At 31.6% G+C, this 18,781-nt stretch overlaps 1 protein-coding gene across 1 annotated transcript in view; it reads right to left on the bottom strand.

Annotated features, from left to right (window-relative positions):
• LOC130447866 (uncharacterized) overlaps positions 1–18,781 on the bottom strand; it is a 33,011-nt gene that overhangs the window by 6,728 nt on the left and 7,502 nt on the right. The gene's annotated exons all lie outside the window — the stretch shown is intronic.

The raw sequence follows: 18,781 nt of genomic DNA, 5'->3' as shown, positions 1-18,781 counted from the left end.
GGCGGTTTGATACATTGGTAGTTAAGTTAACTGGCAAGTCTCTGGAATACATACACTCTGCTTGGCGAAATCTTTTCTTGAACTATGTTGATTGGGTTATCTGTGACCTTTTCCGAGCGACCAGCAGATATCAAATGATGAATCCCCTCGAATCTTGCTTTCCCCTATATAATAAGTATAACAAAGCACGTAGATAATTGCCGTTTGATTTGCCGTTCACGAAAATGTAATTGCCGACTTAGGGGCTGGTTGGCATCAGGGGCAAAACGGGTAAAAAACCATGTATGAAGTCCGGAATCATTTAATGGTAAGAAATAACTTTTCCCTGCTTAACCACAGATGCCAACGAGCCCCTAAGTCGGCAATTAAATTTTCGTGAATGGCAAATTAAACGGCAATTATCTACGTGAATTATTACACTTTTTAAGAGAACTAATATGCCAGGGCAATGTTATTTCGATGAGGGGCAAATCAAGCGGCATTGCAATTAGTTTCAGCTATTGTGATTTGAAATTCTGGAAATTTCACGCCAATTTTTGAGCTTGTCAGAATCTGTTATATTATATATTATAGTTATTTATAATGTCAGAGTTGAAAGTGAGGTTTTCGAAATGAGTGGAGCTAATTGACTGGGACTAATAACTAAATTTAAGTTAGTAAAAACGTCAGTGAGAAAATTGATACGAGGCTTATTGAAAATAACAATAAAAAAGTCACTTTATTATAAAAAATTGTTAATAATGTAACTTTTCTCACAAAGTTGATCAAAAAACCGCCAAAGGAGCTTTATCACATAAATATAACAAATGAGGCGGTAAATCTAAAGCTAATTTGACAAATTTTTCTCCATCGATACACAGAAGCGTTGTTTTGATGAAATAAAATTTTTCACATCAACAATTGCGATCGTTTTGTATTTATTATCCTGAACAATACTGTCTATGATTTTATTGTTTGATAAAACAAATTTCGTTTCCCTATAGCATATTCCTGCAGTTTGCCACATCTACTATTTCGTTAGATTCACGGAAATAAAGAATATTATTTTCCGAAGTTAGTGAAGTATGCTTAAACATAATGACAGTAATTATTGAATGATAAATATTTAGCTTAGAGTGTAAATCATATGGATTGAATACTACTAGCATTACACTGAAGGTTTTTGAATAAAAACGAAACGTCGATACTGATTTTTTATCGCCATTATGCAATTATCTATCCGCCTACACAAGAACATCGAATTAGTTTCATTTCGTGAAGTTAGAAACCTTTCAAAATCAAATATGTAGTAACTGAAAACGTATTCTAATGAAGGTTTTTGTTGGCAAATTTCATTCATTTAAGTGTGAATATAATTAACACTTGATTCAGTACAATCAATATGAATGACTACAATAACGAATTTCAATTAATTTATGTGTAATGTTTAATTCGGTTTAACTTGATTAAGGAATTTATTGAGCTTCGCTTCTATTGAAATATGTTAAAAGTTAAATAATTTTCGCCCATTGAAATGGCTAAAAGTTATTCTTTACTTACCCCGTAGAATAGGAAACAAACAATCAAGAACGTACGTAAAACCATTTCTTTGAAGAATCACCAAGACCACTTTCTAGAAACAAAATATTTTTATTAAAAATAAACAAAATTATATTCCAATCATCAAAATAATTTTCAAATCATTCCTAATTTCATGTATTATCAGAAAAGTGGCTAGAGTTCGAGGCTCACAGGCGGATGGTCCCAGGTTCAAGTCGCGCTCATTCCATTTATAATTTTTTTACTGATATTAATAATAATTATTATTTTTATGTATTCGAAGAGAATTAATAACTTCACACCTTTAATATAAACAGCGTTATAGCCCAAAGAAACATACTTTACGCACTAATGCGTGAAAAAATTACAATCAAACATCAAAATTTGAGCTAGGAGATAAAATATGCAACTCGTGTGTCTTAAACAAAAATCTAAAACTAATATTTTACATATCTCTCGATATTTTTTGGTAAATGCACTATTTTCAAAGATTAGGTTAGGTTAGGTTAGGTTAAGTTAGGTTAGGTTAGGTTAGGTCAAATATGGAAGACTAAATTGAACTCTACTAAGTAAAATAAGATGTAAAACTAATAGAGAAAGACAGAAGGGAGCTTGGACAACATTAGCTCAAGAATGCGTGGACACTCAGTAATCGGATTTGTTCCGAGTATTTTGCTTTATGGAAAAGTTGTACTAAATGAACTAAAACAAAAAAATTTATATGTTTATAGTGGTTGGAAAACAAAAATATGAATCGACAATCTCAATCTTGACGAATATAGACGAAAAATGACTTCAAATGACATGAATTGATGTTAATCGATAACAATCGATATACATTGAAAGGCATGAATCAATATGAATCGATAATCGATCTCAATCTTGACGAATATAAACAAAAAATGACTTCAACTGACATGAATTGATGTTAATCGATAACAATCGATAAACATTAAAAGACATGAAGCAAATGAATCGACAATCGATCTCAATCTTGACGAATATAGACAAAAAATGACTTCAAATGACATGAATTGATGTTAATCGATAACAATCGATATACATTGAAAGGCATGAATCAATATGAATCGATAATCGATCTCAATCTTGACGAATATAGACGGAAAATGACTTCAACTGACATGAATTGATGTTAATCGATAACAATCGATAAACATTAAAAGACATGAAGCAAATGAATCGACAATCGATCTCAATCTTGACGAATATAGACAAAAAATGACTTCAAATGACATGAATTGATGTTAATCGATAACAATCGATATACATTGAAAGGCATGAATCAATATGAATCGATAATCGATCTCAATCTTGACGAATATAGACGGAAAATGACTTCAAATGACATGAATTGATGTTAATCGATAACAATCGATAAACATTGAAAGACATGAATCAAATGAATCGACAATCGATCTCAATCTTGACGAATATAGACAAAAAATGACTTCAAATGACATGAATTGATGTTAATCGATAACAATCGATAAACATTGAAAGACATGAATCAAATGAATCGACAATCGATCTCAATCTTGACGAATATAGACGGAAAATGACTTCAAATGACATGAATTGATGTTAATCGATAAGAATCGATAAACATTGAAAGACATGAATCAATAAGAATCGACAATCGATCTCAATCTTGACGAATATAGACAAAAAATGACTTCAAATGACATGAATTGATGTTAATCGATAACAATCGATAAACATTGAAAGACATGAATCAAATGAATCGACAATCGATCTCAATCTTGACGAATATAGACAAAAAATGACTTCAAATGACATGAATTGATGTTAATCGATAAGAATCGATAAACATTGAAAGACATGAATCAATAAGAATCGACAATCGATCTCAATCTTGACGAATATAGACGGAAAATGACTTCAAATGACATGAATTGATGTTAATCGATAACAATCGATAAACATTGAAAGACATGAAGCAAATGAATCGACAATCGATCTCAATCTTGACGAATATAGACAAAAAATGACTTCAAATGACATGAATTGATGTTAATCGATATACATTGAAAGGCATGAATCAATATGAATCGATAATCGATCTCAATCTTGACGAATATAAACAAAAAATGACTTCAATTGACATGAATTGATGTTAATCGATAACAATCGATATACATTGAAAGACATGAATCAAATGAATCGACAATCGATCTCAATCTTGACGAATATAGACGGAAAATGACTTCAAATGACATGAATTGATGTTAATCGATAACAATCGATAAACATTGAAAGACATGAATCAAATGAATCGACAATCGATCTCAATCTTGACGAATATAGACAAAAAATGACTTCAAATGACATGAATTGATGTTAATCGATAACAATCGATAAACATTGAAAGACATGAATCAAATGAATCGACAATCGATCTCAATCTTGACGAATATAGACGGAAAATGACTTCAAATGACATGAATTGATGTTAATCGATAAGAATCGATAAACAATGAAAGACATGAATCAAATGAATCGACAATCGATCTCAATCTTGACGAATATAGACGGAAAATGACTTCAAATGACATGAATTGATGTTAATCGATAAGAATCGATAAACAATGAAAGACATGAAGCAAATGAATCGACAATCGATCTCAATCTTGACGAATATAGACAAAAAATGACTTCAAATGACATGAATTGATGTTAATTGATAACAATCGATATACATTGAAAGACATGAATCAATATGAATCGATAATCGATCTCAATCTTGACGAATATAAACAAAAAATGACTTCAATTGACATGAATTGATGTTAATCGATAACAATCGATATACATTGAAAGACATGAATCAAATGAATCGACAATCGATCTCAATCTTGACGAATATAGACAAAAAATGACTTCAAATGACATGAATTGATGTTAATCGATAACAATCGATAAACATTGAAAGACATGAATCAAATGAATCGACAATCGATCTCAATCTTGACGAATATAGACGGAAAATGACTTCAAATGACATGAATTGATGTTAATCGATAAGAATCGATAAATATTGAAAGACATGAAGCAAATGAATCGACAATCGATCTCAATCTTGACGAATATAGACAAAAAATGACTTCAAATGACATGAATTGATGTTAATTGATAACAATCGATATACATTGAAAGACATGAATCAATATGAATCGATAATCGATTTCAATCTTGACGAATATAAACAAAAAATGACTTCAATTGACATGAATTGATGTTAATCGATAACAATCGATATACATTGAAAGACATGAATCAAATGAATCGACAATCGATCTCAATCTTGACGAATATAGACGGAAAATGACTTCAAATGACATGAATTGATGTTAATCGATAACAATCGATAAACATTGAAAGACATGAATCAAATGAATCGACAATCGATCTCAATCTTGACGAATATAGACGGAAAATGACTTCAAATGACATGAATTGATGTTAATCGATAACAACCGATAAACATTGAAAGACATGAATCAAATGAATCGACAATCGATCTCAATCTTGACGAATATAGACGGAAAATGACTTCAAATGACATGAATTGATGTTAATCGATAACAATCGATAAACATTGAAAGACATGAATCAAATGAATCGACAATCGATCTCAATCTTGACGAATATAGACGGAAAATGACTTCAAATGACATGAATTGATGTTAATCGATAACAATCGATAAACATTGAAAGACATGAATCAAATGAATCGACAATCGATCTCAATCTTGACGAATATAGACGGAAAATGACTTCAAATGACATGAATTGATGTTAATCGATATCAATCGATATACATTGAAAGGCATGAATCAATATGAATCGATAATCGATCTCAATCTTCTCCAATGGAAGTCAATCGACATGGATTGATGTGAATCGACATCAAACGTCTAGATAGAAAGAGTTTTAGTCAGAATCCGGCTCCACAATTTTCCAATTTTCTTATGTTTTGGATCATATTTTCCGCTTGTCTAGACAAAAGATATATAGTGGTAAAAAAATCTTGTTTTCAAGAGGAAATTTTCTTTTTTTTAGTAGTAACTTTTAAGAAGCAATTTCGCAATAAATCTAGAAATAATAATGTCTAAAATGAAACAAATATGCTTACAAACTACACAAAACCTTACGGCAAAAGCATTTGAATATCTCACGGTAAGTAATTTTGACAATTCGTAAGATTGGTCAATTTATAAGGGTAAATTTGGATCACTATGTGAGCTACTTTAGCAGTCCAAAAAAATGGGTCCTCAAGTACAAATTCTGAAAGTAGTTTTTTCATATTTTAAATGAATTACTTTGAGGTATTCGATTTTTCAATAACTTTTTCAAATCATGCCGGAAAGGGAGTGGAAAAAATTAATATAAACTGTTTATTCTTATATTTAAAGTACTGTAAAAGTTAGGAAAGAATTTTGAATAAAATTTTTCAATTTTATACAAAAATAATCTTCACCATTACAAATATAAACATATTTACGATGGTTTGAGCTTTGGAAAACCATAACTGGTTGAAAAGTCAGGTCAATATTTTCATATATTCTAGACACTATTTCTATAATGTCATAAATCAACTTGGAACACGTCGTCGTTGTTTTTGATTTGATCTATCATGAATTCTCGTGGTCCACGTGTATACCGTGCGCTTTAATCAATTCACTCTTTAATGCAACTCATCAAAATGCATTACTTGAAGATATTGAAATGGAACAAGTAATTTTCAACGATGTACTTTCAAACTCTAAAAAACTTTCGATTCGATACTCAAACAGGCTGTAACCTATTTAATGATTATAAAGAAAAAACAAAGGTTTAGCTTAATGCATAACGGTAGTATTTATTTGAAAGTGGGTTATGTTGATTCGGATGAAGATATTTGATTCAATCACTAGTCCTAGATGTAAGTCCGGTAATTTGATAATGATATGTGTAAAAACTTGTTTCGAGAGCTCCTCGTGAAGTCTTAACAGGGCCAATCTTTTGTTTATTGCATGAATATTCATTGGAGACTACGTTTCTTCATTGTACGTACAATAATGTTACGAGGGTGGTTCAAATATGATCGAAAATATTTAAAACAATTCACATTTTCTCTAAGTAATTCCCTTCATTAGTTACACATTTCTAGAATTTTTCCTGAAGCTTTTCGATGCCGGCGAAGCTCCGAGGCTTTTTTCAGTGGTCCAAACACGTAATAGTCTGGTCCCAATACAAATCGTGGGCTTGATTGTCGTCGCTTTGACTGATTCCTTCACTTTTTAGATGATACCTTGTTTTCTGGAATGTAATAGTGTATCAATGTTTTGTTTAAGTGACGATTGGCGTGAAATAAACGTGTTCGCATAAAAATATTACGAGGGTGGTTCAAATATGATCGCAGAAACATTTATTCATTATCGAAAATATTTACAACGATTCACACACATTTTTACCACTTTTTCTGAAGCTGGAATCGAAGAATTCCTTGGACGGCCTCTTCGTCGAAGCTCCGAGGCTTTTTTCAGTGGTCCAAACACGTGATAGTCTCAAGATGGTAAGTCCTGACTGAGGCTGGGAATTTCTAGTATCTCCCAGCCCAGTTTTCATATTCTTTCGACCGTGAGACACATGGTATGAAGACCTGTTGGTTCCAATACAAATCGGGGGTCTGTTTTCTTCGAATCGTATGAATTTTTGCTGGAAATTCAATAGTTTCAGTTCAGTTCAAATGTATATCGAAAGGATTTAGATGCGAAAAATTGTCGCATTGCATTTCCAACATCTCTATTTGAATCCAATTTCCACCAGCGCCTTAGATCTAAATAAATAGTAATCTGACGGTACAAGGTATGGACTAAACGTTGGATATGATAGAATCCTGGTTTTCAATCAAATAATCAAAGGTAAAGATGCGAAACATCATTTTCCTTAATTTACTTGACCATCAAACTGACTTAATTAGAAAAAATTCTTCATTAATTTGCTGACAAGTTATTTATCCATAATTTAACACGATTTTCTCATTATTCATTAAATTAAATGCAAACTTCTAATTTTTATAATTTTCATAATATATAGTGTATGACGATACGCATTATAGATATGAGAAAATAGAGGTGGGAGATACTTTTTCGTGAAGCAACAGTGACTAATATGATCATTAGATCCGTGAAAAGATGTAAATTGTATATAAGTAATCTAATTATTTGATTTTTATATTCATTACTAAGAAAATTATCTTTCGTTATTAAAAGATAAATGTCAATAATGAATTTAATTTCTAAATTATATCTTTTACTCAGGAACGAAGTCACGAAGGAGAAACTTTGATAAGAATGTTTTTCTGTACAAATAAACATTTGATTGTTTTAATTTTCGTACGTATTTTTATAGATTTCCAGTCTCGTTTAAATATTCCAGTTATTAATAATGTTTCAAGTTATTACAACTGTTATATTACACCCATCTCTACACCTGTGCAAGCAGTTTAAGTGGCATTTTCGTCCGACTACTTTTTATCTTATTACAATGTATCGTTTTTTTTCCCATGGCAGACGATAGTGAATTTATAAATGGTTCTATTCGACCTAATTCATCCATTCAAGGAATTGGTATTATGGAACATAACCTATAAATTGTTTATTAAAAAAGAAGAATATAATAGGAAATAATATTTCCAATTAGTCGTGTGGTTTACATGGCCTACTAATAAAATAAAGAAAAAACAGTGAAAGGCAACCAGGTGGTAACCGTGTAATTTCACAAACAACAAGAATAAATATACACTATCAAATATGTTTAATATCATTAATCATCAGTAATAAGATCAAAGATCTACTTAAAGCAGTATTTGCAAGATTTACTTTCTTTGGAGAAGCTACCAAGGCACGTTTTTCCGAATCTACAGAAGTTCAAGATTATCCACACGTTAAACAACCCTCAAAATACACGATTATGATAAGGTAAAGCTTTAAGCTGCAAAGTTAGTAATGGCGTTTTATTTTCCTCTATTTTATATTCATTTTGAATGAAAAAAGCGCACCAAACAGTCAATTAAAAACAATCTTTGGTACGGCATGACAATATGGTCGACAATAGTTTTCTTATAGTGCCTATTCGTGACGAATTTTACGTCCTCAGCAATTCCAAGTTCATCTTCTTCCTGTACCTGTTTTTTCCAAATATTTCACATCACAGGATCCGCATAACATGGCCGAGGTATTGCAGGTTGCGAATTTGTATGATTATCATCGATTCTCGTTATTTTTTCATTATTATTTCAAATTTGTTACTAAATAAGTCCAGGGATCTATGATACCACATTTCGAATCCTTATATTTTTTTGCTCATATCTTCGTTAAAAGTCCAGGATTCAACTCCATAAAACAGGATAGAGAAAACGCAATATTATTTTTATTTCAAGCCATAGATTATGACTCTTCAGCCTCTATCCTTTTAGTAAAACTCTCTGTTGGATATCCACTCGAAGTATAAATTGAAGATGACTGAAGATATCATGCAGCTTTAACTGATTCCTCTCCCTATTCGAGTCTAAAGTTTGCCCATTGATTCCAGTAGATTCTTTAATCACCCTCAAGTCCTTAGAGTTAATTCCTCTTTCATTTCCATCATACACATCGAAATGCTTAATCCTGGGGAATATTTAGCTCTCACATAATTTGTAAATACTCTTGTGGATCATTTTGCCAAATATATTTAAAAGATGGTTCATAAGATTGATCTCGGTATTCTCGACGTTTCTTGTCGTCTGGTTTTTTAAGAAGTACATTCTGAACCATTCTGATTGATATTCGTTTTAGTAACAAGAAGTCGCTTGTACGTTATTAGATCCTGTTGCTTCACCATCTTTTGGTTGATCCTTCCATCGCTTCCTCTACTCCAAAATTGTTTCTTTCAATGTCTAATTTTGTCTTTCCCATATTGCAATTCGAGTTTGTTCAAATTCCTTGTTGCCTTTGTTTGAATCCGCCGATTTTTTTATGTATATGGTGGCTGTTATAGTTCTTTCATAAGGCTTCAATCTTCAACCTTTCTTTGTATAGCTCTATGTCATTCTAGGTGTTCTTTAGCTTTGATTCTTCTTTACACCATCTCCAGAATCTCTTCTGTCATTCAGGACGTTTTCTTGGTTCAAATCGCTGCCTTTAAGCCATCAACTGTTTCATCCTTCATTTTATTCAAACGTTCATTCAATCATTCGTTTATTGGGATCTTTCAATTGCGGTATTTCATTCGATTTTACTATTTTCTCAGTTTGACTATTAGAACATGTTCGGATTCATTAGTCTATTTGGCATCTTATGGTTCTCTCTCCAACTCCACGATCTCCAATGAGCTCAGTTTTGTTTCAATGTTTGGTATTGAAATCTTCCATCGGAATAAGTCCTCCATGTTTTGGAATTGTCGATTTTTTGGTAGAAAAAGTATTGAGATATTTGGAGAAACCGGCAACACCGTAAACGACTGACCTGGTACGAGGATGACCTGCTGGCCGAGTAAAGATGTACGCACATACGACCTGTGAGAGTTACCTCACGCGTTGTCGGTCTGTGTCACTTTTATATAATACGTCGGACGGATTTAATTGGAATTATTTGATTTATTGCCATATAATGTTTCGTTTTATAATTATTGTAAACAGGATCGAAGTAGCCTAATCGCTACAACAATTATTATTTATAATTATTTATTTTAAATAAAGTTCATTAATCAATATATAAGCGGATCTAGTTACGAAGACGAAAAAACTAATGACACAGACCCAAACTGTCAAAACTATTACGCATGCGTCCTGTACATACATCCTAGTTAACTACAGGGGTTAAAGAAGAAGTTCAATCAACATTTTATGTATTTAAATACACTTTTTCTAAAGTATACGTAGGAAAGGGACTTTGTTTATACAAAATATTGAGTTCATGGTAATTCTTACCATCTCGAATCATGACAAAAACTTCGTCTTCTATTGGAAAATCTTTTCTAAAAAGAACGCGTGTATTTTCCTTCGAAATCTTCCTTTAAAATTATTTTCTATTTGAAATTTTGGTTTTCCTGGTGCTTTACTGAATCTAATCCCTTCTTTAATAACTCTAAATCATATATTTTCACATTCACGTTTATCTGTAGATCTGCAAGACGCAACTTGAAGTACACAAGGCTTTTGGACCTTTCTCTATTATTCAGTAGACCACTCCTAATCTCTTACATCAAAGTTTTATTCTGATAGAGTCCTCATGGACCCCCGTATGATATCTAGTGTGTACTGTTCTTAGTAATTCATTCAATTTCTGCATAACATATTACCCCAAGTCAAAATAGTTAAACTAAAACGGAATTGACTAAGCTATAATAATATAATTTAACTGTACTATAATGACGTAGATCTTCACTCGAATGTAGACGATTTAAGAACTTTTCGGAAGCTTATCCGAGTTAGTTTTTCTTTCTGAAGCAGGCGCCTTCTTCTGACGAAGATGTCACAAATTACTTCATCAATCCGAGCTTTATGTTCAGCGAAGTTAGCAAAATCTTTGTAGGATCAATCAACGATTCATTCAGGATGTTTTTCATACCAATTTTGGTTTCCAGTGTTTGTCACGAGCTCTGATATCTAATTCAAATAAATTTCGAGGCATTTTCGTATAACCCAGCTGTTGACCTAGCAGAAGGCTACTAACAAACGATGATGTTACCCAATAGGGTTACTCTATTTTCATATCTTTCCTTCAAGAGAATGTACCTGGGGCTGGGAGATTTGTTGGTAGCAGTTTTAATCCTAGAACTTCAGATTCCGTTTCTTCTTGTTTTCTTGTTTGTTCCTGTAGTATATATATTCTCTGAAGAATTGTCCCCACTCTCAGATTTAGCGTCGAGGGTTTCTGATTCTAGATTTGTAAGACAATTAGACGTGGTAGAAAATAACGAACTGCAAATATTGAATGGACTTTCAATTTTGACTGAGCAGAATGTTATTTTTTAATAAACCATCATTTTAGTAGAATATCAAATCAAAATGTAGTTTTACTGGACTTATGTATCATAACGTCCTTTTAAAATAAATAGCTGCAAGCTACAGATAGAATTGATACGTTCCATTTAAATATTTTATGATGATCAAATATTTTGAAAGTTTTATAGCGTCAATTTTATTAAACTGGTTCAATAATTAAATTCTTATAATTAACATTAACAAAAGTCACGTACCGTTGGTTTTCATGTGAAGTGTGTCATGTAAGTTTTGGTGAAAACTAAATAAATTCTATGGAATCAACTAGAGAATCGATTAGTTATAGAAATATAACAATAAAACATAAAATTATATATTATGTGATGAAATTTTGCCCGGACTAACAAAAATCCAATATTTTTATATATATTCAAACAATTTTGGTTTATCTTTCAAAGCTTCTTCAAGCCTTCTTCATCGAGCGTAATCTCTACTTCAACTTCAAATTATTTTGTGAACGTAGCCAAAAATTTATCAAATTTTATATCTCCTGATCTCCCCGATGCTAAAGTTAATTTACACATATGCCTTTCCCTTCTGGGGTAAATGTGGTGTAACTCAATTTGAAATAATCTTCAAACTACAAAAGAAAGCTGTTAGATATTTACTTGGGTTAAACAGCAGGGTTCACTGCAGGGACTTCTTTAATAGATTAAAAATTCTGACTTCTTTGAATCCGTTGGCGTGATTCGTAAGCACGATCTTTACCTATCTACTCAAGGTTGTGAATTAGTTAAGGACTCAATATTTTACAATGCAAAAAAACGCACAATCACTTGCCAATTGGAATCAAATCGATATCATTTTTTCCGGCATTCCGAAATAATTTGAAAGCATATTTACTGGAAAGTGCCTTCTACTTTGTAAAAGACTTCTATTCGTCTTCAAATTGTAACACTTTTTTGACACGTTTTCCTCTCAACTTTCTGCTTATGGACAGGCATCCGCGTTTCTACCCACCTTTTCATTCCATTCATAAATCAAATCACGTCATATTATATGGAACTTTATTTATAGGAAAAAAAAGTTTCAACGTCATTCACAGGGCCGGATTAAGCTAGGGGCTTGGGGGGGGGCTATAGCCCCGGGCCCCAGGTCCAAGAGGGCCCCATCATTTGGAAATCATTCTGTATTTTTTGATGTGTTGATACAAAAATCTAACGTATTGATATTATTTTGTGAATTTTTTCGGGTTTCCGAATTCCTTAAGGGGGCCCCGCCATTATTTTAGCCCCGGGCCTTATAAATCTTGATCCGGCCCTGGTCATCCAGAAACAAAAACGACCAAAAACCGACTTTAACACGTTGACTGCCAACAATAAAATAACTCATAATTCATCTCCCCTGAAGAGTTTTTTTCACATAATTCCACTAAGAAATAAAAGTTTTTTCAAAATACTATATTTTGTATACGTTTCAGTGATAACTTTTCATTTAAATTATTATTTTTCATGGTTTAATGCGATTAAATGGAATTATGGAAATTGCCTTGACAGTCAACGTGTTAATTACAAATTGAGTGACTTTGGACTATAGCAAGTTGACTAGCAGGGATCTAAAAGGGTGTTGAGACTTTTCAAATTTTGTGAAATTTCGAGGTCGTCAATAAAAATTTATGAAGAAAACGAATCCGTGCCGCAAATGAAAGCTTTCAACATTGTTGGAATTCATATAATTGGTGGAGATCAACCAAAAGACCGACGATAAAAGAAAGTAAATGATATGAATTTATAATATGCTCAAATTGAAAGACTTAAAAACGTAAAAAATGACATGAATATTTTAAGAATGAACCGTACCCTAAATTCGCGCTTTATGTAGAAAATTATCAATTCAAGACGGCTTTAAAACAATAGAACATATGAAAAATTTTGTTTTAAATATATGTAAAGCTCGAAAGCTCGATTTCCAACTGTTTAAATACGACAAAGTCAACTGGTAGAAAATCTAATGATATAAACCGTACAATGAAACAACTGAAACGAAGAAAAATTCATAATAAATATTAGACAAGACATATAAGAGGTTGTGAAGTATATTTTGAAATATATTATAGCCATTTTGAATTTATAATAATTGAAAATCACCAAACACTGATCAGTATCATAAATTCGTTGTTGTTTTCGATCGGTTGCGAGCTCAAATTACACTCGATTTGAATAGAGCTTTCGCGTATCCAAATACCCGTTATCAATTTGTTTAACACGTTCCTTTGATATCTAAAGGGTCGTAACAGTCTCAATCAGGCTCATTTTAAGGTTAACCGAAATTGTTTTGTAGATTTTTACTTCGATTATAACCTCTTTGTTCATTTCGTTTCGTTTGAATTTAGTAAACCAATTGGTTATTATTGGCTTAAGTCCAAATAATATTCCTTTTTCTCATTTTTATTTTAATTAAGTTAGGTTAGGTTATAACCGACAAATTAATAGTACGACAGATGTCAAACTTATGCACCTGTCTTTTGCAGTTCAGACCTAACTGAAAATTATGTGGGTTTAATACTAGCAGCGCCATCTATTGGTCAGACTACAATTTTTTTAGGTTAGGTTAGGTTCTTTTTGTTAACCAGTGAATCGATATACTATAAAAAATCTTTTACAGAAATCTAATATAAAATTTTATATTCAAAAACTAATTTTTTTTTATATGAAAATGAAATAACGATACCAATCTTCTTCCTTCCTTTCCATCTCTCATCTTCATTTTGTAGGTCAATGTCAAGGCTAACCTCTTATGCTGTGACCCACCTAAATCGACTCGAGTGGTTTAGATCTTCTTCTTTTTTTATGATAAGTTCGAAGTAGTTAATGAATGAATTTATTCAGTGGGCTGCTTGAGTGGAACTCTTTTGAACCAATTAGAGATAAATTAATGTTTTAATTCTATTCGTTTATCAGAGATTGTTTCTACGCTATGTTGGTTCAATTAATTAAGAATATTTCAAACACTACGATCGGATTAGTGAAGTGAAAGTTGGTAGATTTTTAAATTTAACATACATAAAATTCAAATTGAGGAATACTTTTTAATGAATTTCTACTGGCCTCGAAATTATTTAGATACTAGCAAAAAGATGGAATTCTGTTGAGATATATGTCTAGTTTTTTTTTCAAATTTGTTTTTTTAATTGTATGTGAGTAAATCTACAGTTTCGCGACGCAAATTTTATTTTGATATAGTCAAATAACTTTTTAATCATAAAAAAATGAATTTATTATATTGAACTATAAGTTATCAAACTATTAAGAACTTAGTATCAGTGTACAAACTATCTTAAATACTAAATCTTATCGTTTACAATAATAACTATAATACATCACTCAATAAGTCGCGTGACTGATAAACAGATGGCGCTGCCTTTGTCCCAAATGAAGTACCAACTTTCAAAAAACTATGTATGAAATTTCATAACATTTCGATTAGTCAGAAAAAAGTGACAAGCATTTAAGTGAATCTACTTTTGTTATTTTAAGCAATTGCTGAAATTGAAACCTATTTCTTCTTCTTCTTCTTCTTCTTCTTCTTCTTTTACTTCTACAAGCACGGCATCGAGAAGTTTTGTTCTTAGTCAGTCACATGACTTATTGAGTGATGTATTAAATAATTATAAAATCAGTAGATAAGGATATTTATTGTCTGATACATAAGGGACACTTTGATTCACTTAACTAATGAGGAATAGTAAGATAATTCGTGTTTTCAAAAAATTCTTTCTCAAATTATTCACTTCATTCTTCAAGTACCAGTTTTATCGATATTTATTCCAAAAATAATTTCATTTTGATTAAAGTGAATTGTTAGAAACTTATTTTTATTGTGAATGTATAGCCTCAACTTGAATATCCACATTTTATATCGGTAAATGTTTTTTTATAGTAGATCAACATTTTTCTACGTGAACTAGTTAAAAGATCGACATCTTTGTGATCGAGATTAAAAATATAAACATATTAACAAGGTCACGATGTCAAAGAATATATACATTGCTAGAAAAAGAAGAATACATTCAGTTGTAACAGGCTATGAAGCGTATCGTGGTATAATCGAGAAGGTAATAGGCCTGAAACTGAAAGGAAGACATATCGAAATTCCCGTATTGTCCCCAGGAAATTAAAAGTAATATAGTCTTGGGGGCATTGAGAGAGTTAATGCGGGATGAATTTAGTTTTAAAGCATCGTCTTTCTACATAGCTCATAGTGAAACACTTTCTACTAGTGATTGTTGTGGGATTGTGGCAATATAAAATACCAAAAGTGTTCTTCTATCTACTCGTATTACAATCTTTCGAATATTTATCAAAATAAACTAAAATCATAGTCACATATAATATGAAATTACATTGTATATATGAAGAATATCAAGAAATTAAATATTTAATCGATAATCCTAGTAAAATATAATAAAATATTGATTTCTTCATTCATATTCGTCCAATTAAAGATTGTTGAATGATGTTGAAGATGCTTTTTAATAAATATGCATGGATTACTCAAAGTTTAATCAAATCAATTTTTTTAAATAAATATTGATAATCTTGAGGCGTTTTTAGTAGTTATAATGGATATCTTAGCTGGTTTATGAGGTGTAAAACGGTGAAAAACCTGTTAAGTAAGTGAAAATCTAGCAGGGTATAATCTGCTGTCACGTTTGTGAGAAATTATCAGATTTATATTATAAATTGACCATGTTTTTATATTCAAAGAAGAAATTTTACAAGTTACGTTATGATTTTGATTTTCTTAAGTGGACCCAGGGTGAATTTTAGCCTCGGGCTTCACTACTTCTCAATCCAACAAATTTCTTTCTCACATTGTCAAGCGAAAGTCGAAAGAGCACCGTAATTTTCAAATGAAAATTCTCCCCTCAAAATATCAGGTTTTTTTGAAAGGTCGGTGAGTTTTTCATTCACTAAAATATCTGCTTTTTAATGGTACAAAAAATACCACCATCACATGGTACGTTTTCTCTGAAATTACAAAAAAACTCGCGTCCGAAAAATTTTATTTAATCATTATGTACAATTTTTGAATGTCTACTAAAATTTTGAACTTTAATAATTTTTTTATTTATCAATTTAACCTGAAATATCATGTTTTTCGTGTGATAAATTTTGAGGTTATGTGTAAAAATCTTAAATGAAAAATTAATACTATAAACCGTTTTTTACCCTTAAAAACCCACCCTTCACCCTACAATTCGGCTTCTGATGATGGTGTTACAATTTTTTTTTCAAATATGTGATATTTTGAAGCCCCTTTCTTTCAAAATTAGGATTTTTTTTATTTTTAGAGCTCAAAAATAATGTAGCAATCAGTTGAAAATTTTTTGAATGTCTACAATTTTCTTTGCGTCCAAAATTTTTGGAAAAAAAGGTAAGAACCCCAAACTATCGATGGTAAAATAAATTATGATCATTAGTTTTTCCAGTCAGACGTCACGATTAGTTAATTTTAAGGACATCCTGTATCACGTAGTTATATACAGTAAATATGCAGCTTTAACGCCTTGCAACTCACCCTACGACAATTTTCAGTCAAATAATTATTTGAAATATAGTTACATATATGCCTACCTCAAAAAAATTCAGTAATCCAAGGTCCTTGAAGGATTATCACTTTTTATATTCTTATATATATATGTATATATAAAAAAAAAACTGTATTTATGTCACTCACGCCGCACACCGTACTACCGCGGATCTTGTTTCTTTTAGAAGTGGATTCCACCTGTCTAGATGACTACCACTAAAGGTGTAGAAGACGCAGATTGCTCTTCCGGGGACCCCACCAAACAAAACAAGAAGAAGAAGTAGAAATAAGGTATGAAGAAGACGAAGAAGATGTCGACCGCCTTCTGACCCAGACAGGGGATTTAACAGTTATAACATCTTGCGCATCACTTTTAGTACGAGCGATTATTTTTTTTTTATTTTCATCTTCTAAAACTTTTTTAAACGCGATAATGTCCCAATAAAGATCATTTCGAAAATTAGGAAAAAAAATCTGTTCATTGTCGAAGTAGTTGAAGAATGCCAATAAAAAAGCGTTTGAGGAATTCTTCATCTACTGGAGTACGCAGTTAACACACCTTATCTGAAATTTTAACACTCTAAGGCCTTGTATACAAGAAGGGGCTGCTCCAAAGGTACGTTAGGTAAGTAAAGGGGTCATTGACCTCACCGTGTAGTTTGGAAATAAGTTTCCATCACAGATATGGGGAGAACACTATGCGTCAGCATGGGTGAACGTACTAACGCCGTAAGCCGCCATTTTGATCTTTGCTTCGGCGGCAAATTTAAAAATACTCTAATCCATAGACGTTATTTCTTAACCTGCATACAAATTGTGATATTTTGATACGAAAGTAGTTGAAAAACTTTGGTCGGTACTTTCTCACTTTTGGATACAATATCAGAGATCAGAACCCAGTTTAATATGTCATTTATTGGCGGATATATTCACCGTTTTCTCTATTTTCTTCGCTTTGCTTTCCATCTACGGTAAAACAGTCAAATAAGGAATTTTTGAAACCATTCGTGGTATTCATACCAAACACACTGTTGGTCTGACACGCGTTTCTATAACCAAATTATCGTCTTCAGAGACTAAAGGTAAACTGTTGATGCTTTTTGTATTAACACAGTTTATAATTGGTGAATATTGATTATAATGTAATAGGAAGATTTGGATTTTGGAAAATATATCTCCAGATATTGTTTAGAAAGCATTCCACGTAATAATTTACTATCAAGCTTACCAAAACTGTATTTTCTATTTAATTTTGAGACACCTATTATATACAGGCTGGTCAATCTCACTAGCTTCGTAGAGGCCCTTCAAGGGAGACTCATACTTCAGATGGTTTACCAAAACCCTTTCCACTATTGCCTATATTCATTTTTTTTCAATTCCATCTCCACCTATATCTATTTAACCATCATCTTCTTCCTCATCTTTACCACGTTCCCTCTTTATCTTCATCTTTATTTTTATCTTTTTGTTATATTTCTACGATTCTGTTGTTTCGTATGTTTTAATTCCTATTTTATTTCTTTGCTCTTAAACATTTTTCTATTTGCACCAAGTGCTCTATCTCTAATTACAATTTTATCTTTTGTTTCTTTATCTAAATCATCTTCGTACGCTATTCTATGTCTTAAGGACTTTGCT

Source organism: Diorhabda sublineata, chromosome 8 (assembly GCF_026230105.1).
Source record: "Diorhabda sublineata isolate icDioSubl1.1 chromosome 8, icDioSubl1.1, whole genome shotgun sequence".
Taxonomy (NCBI): Eukaryota; Metazoa; Arthropoda; class Insecta; order Coleoptera; family Chrysomelidae; genus Diorhabda; species Diorhabda sublineata.
Note: the sequence above shows the minus strand (reverse complement) of the source record. Positions and strands in the feature narration are given on the sequence as shown.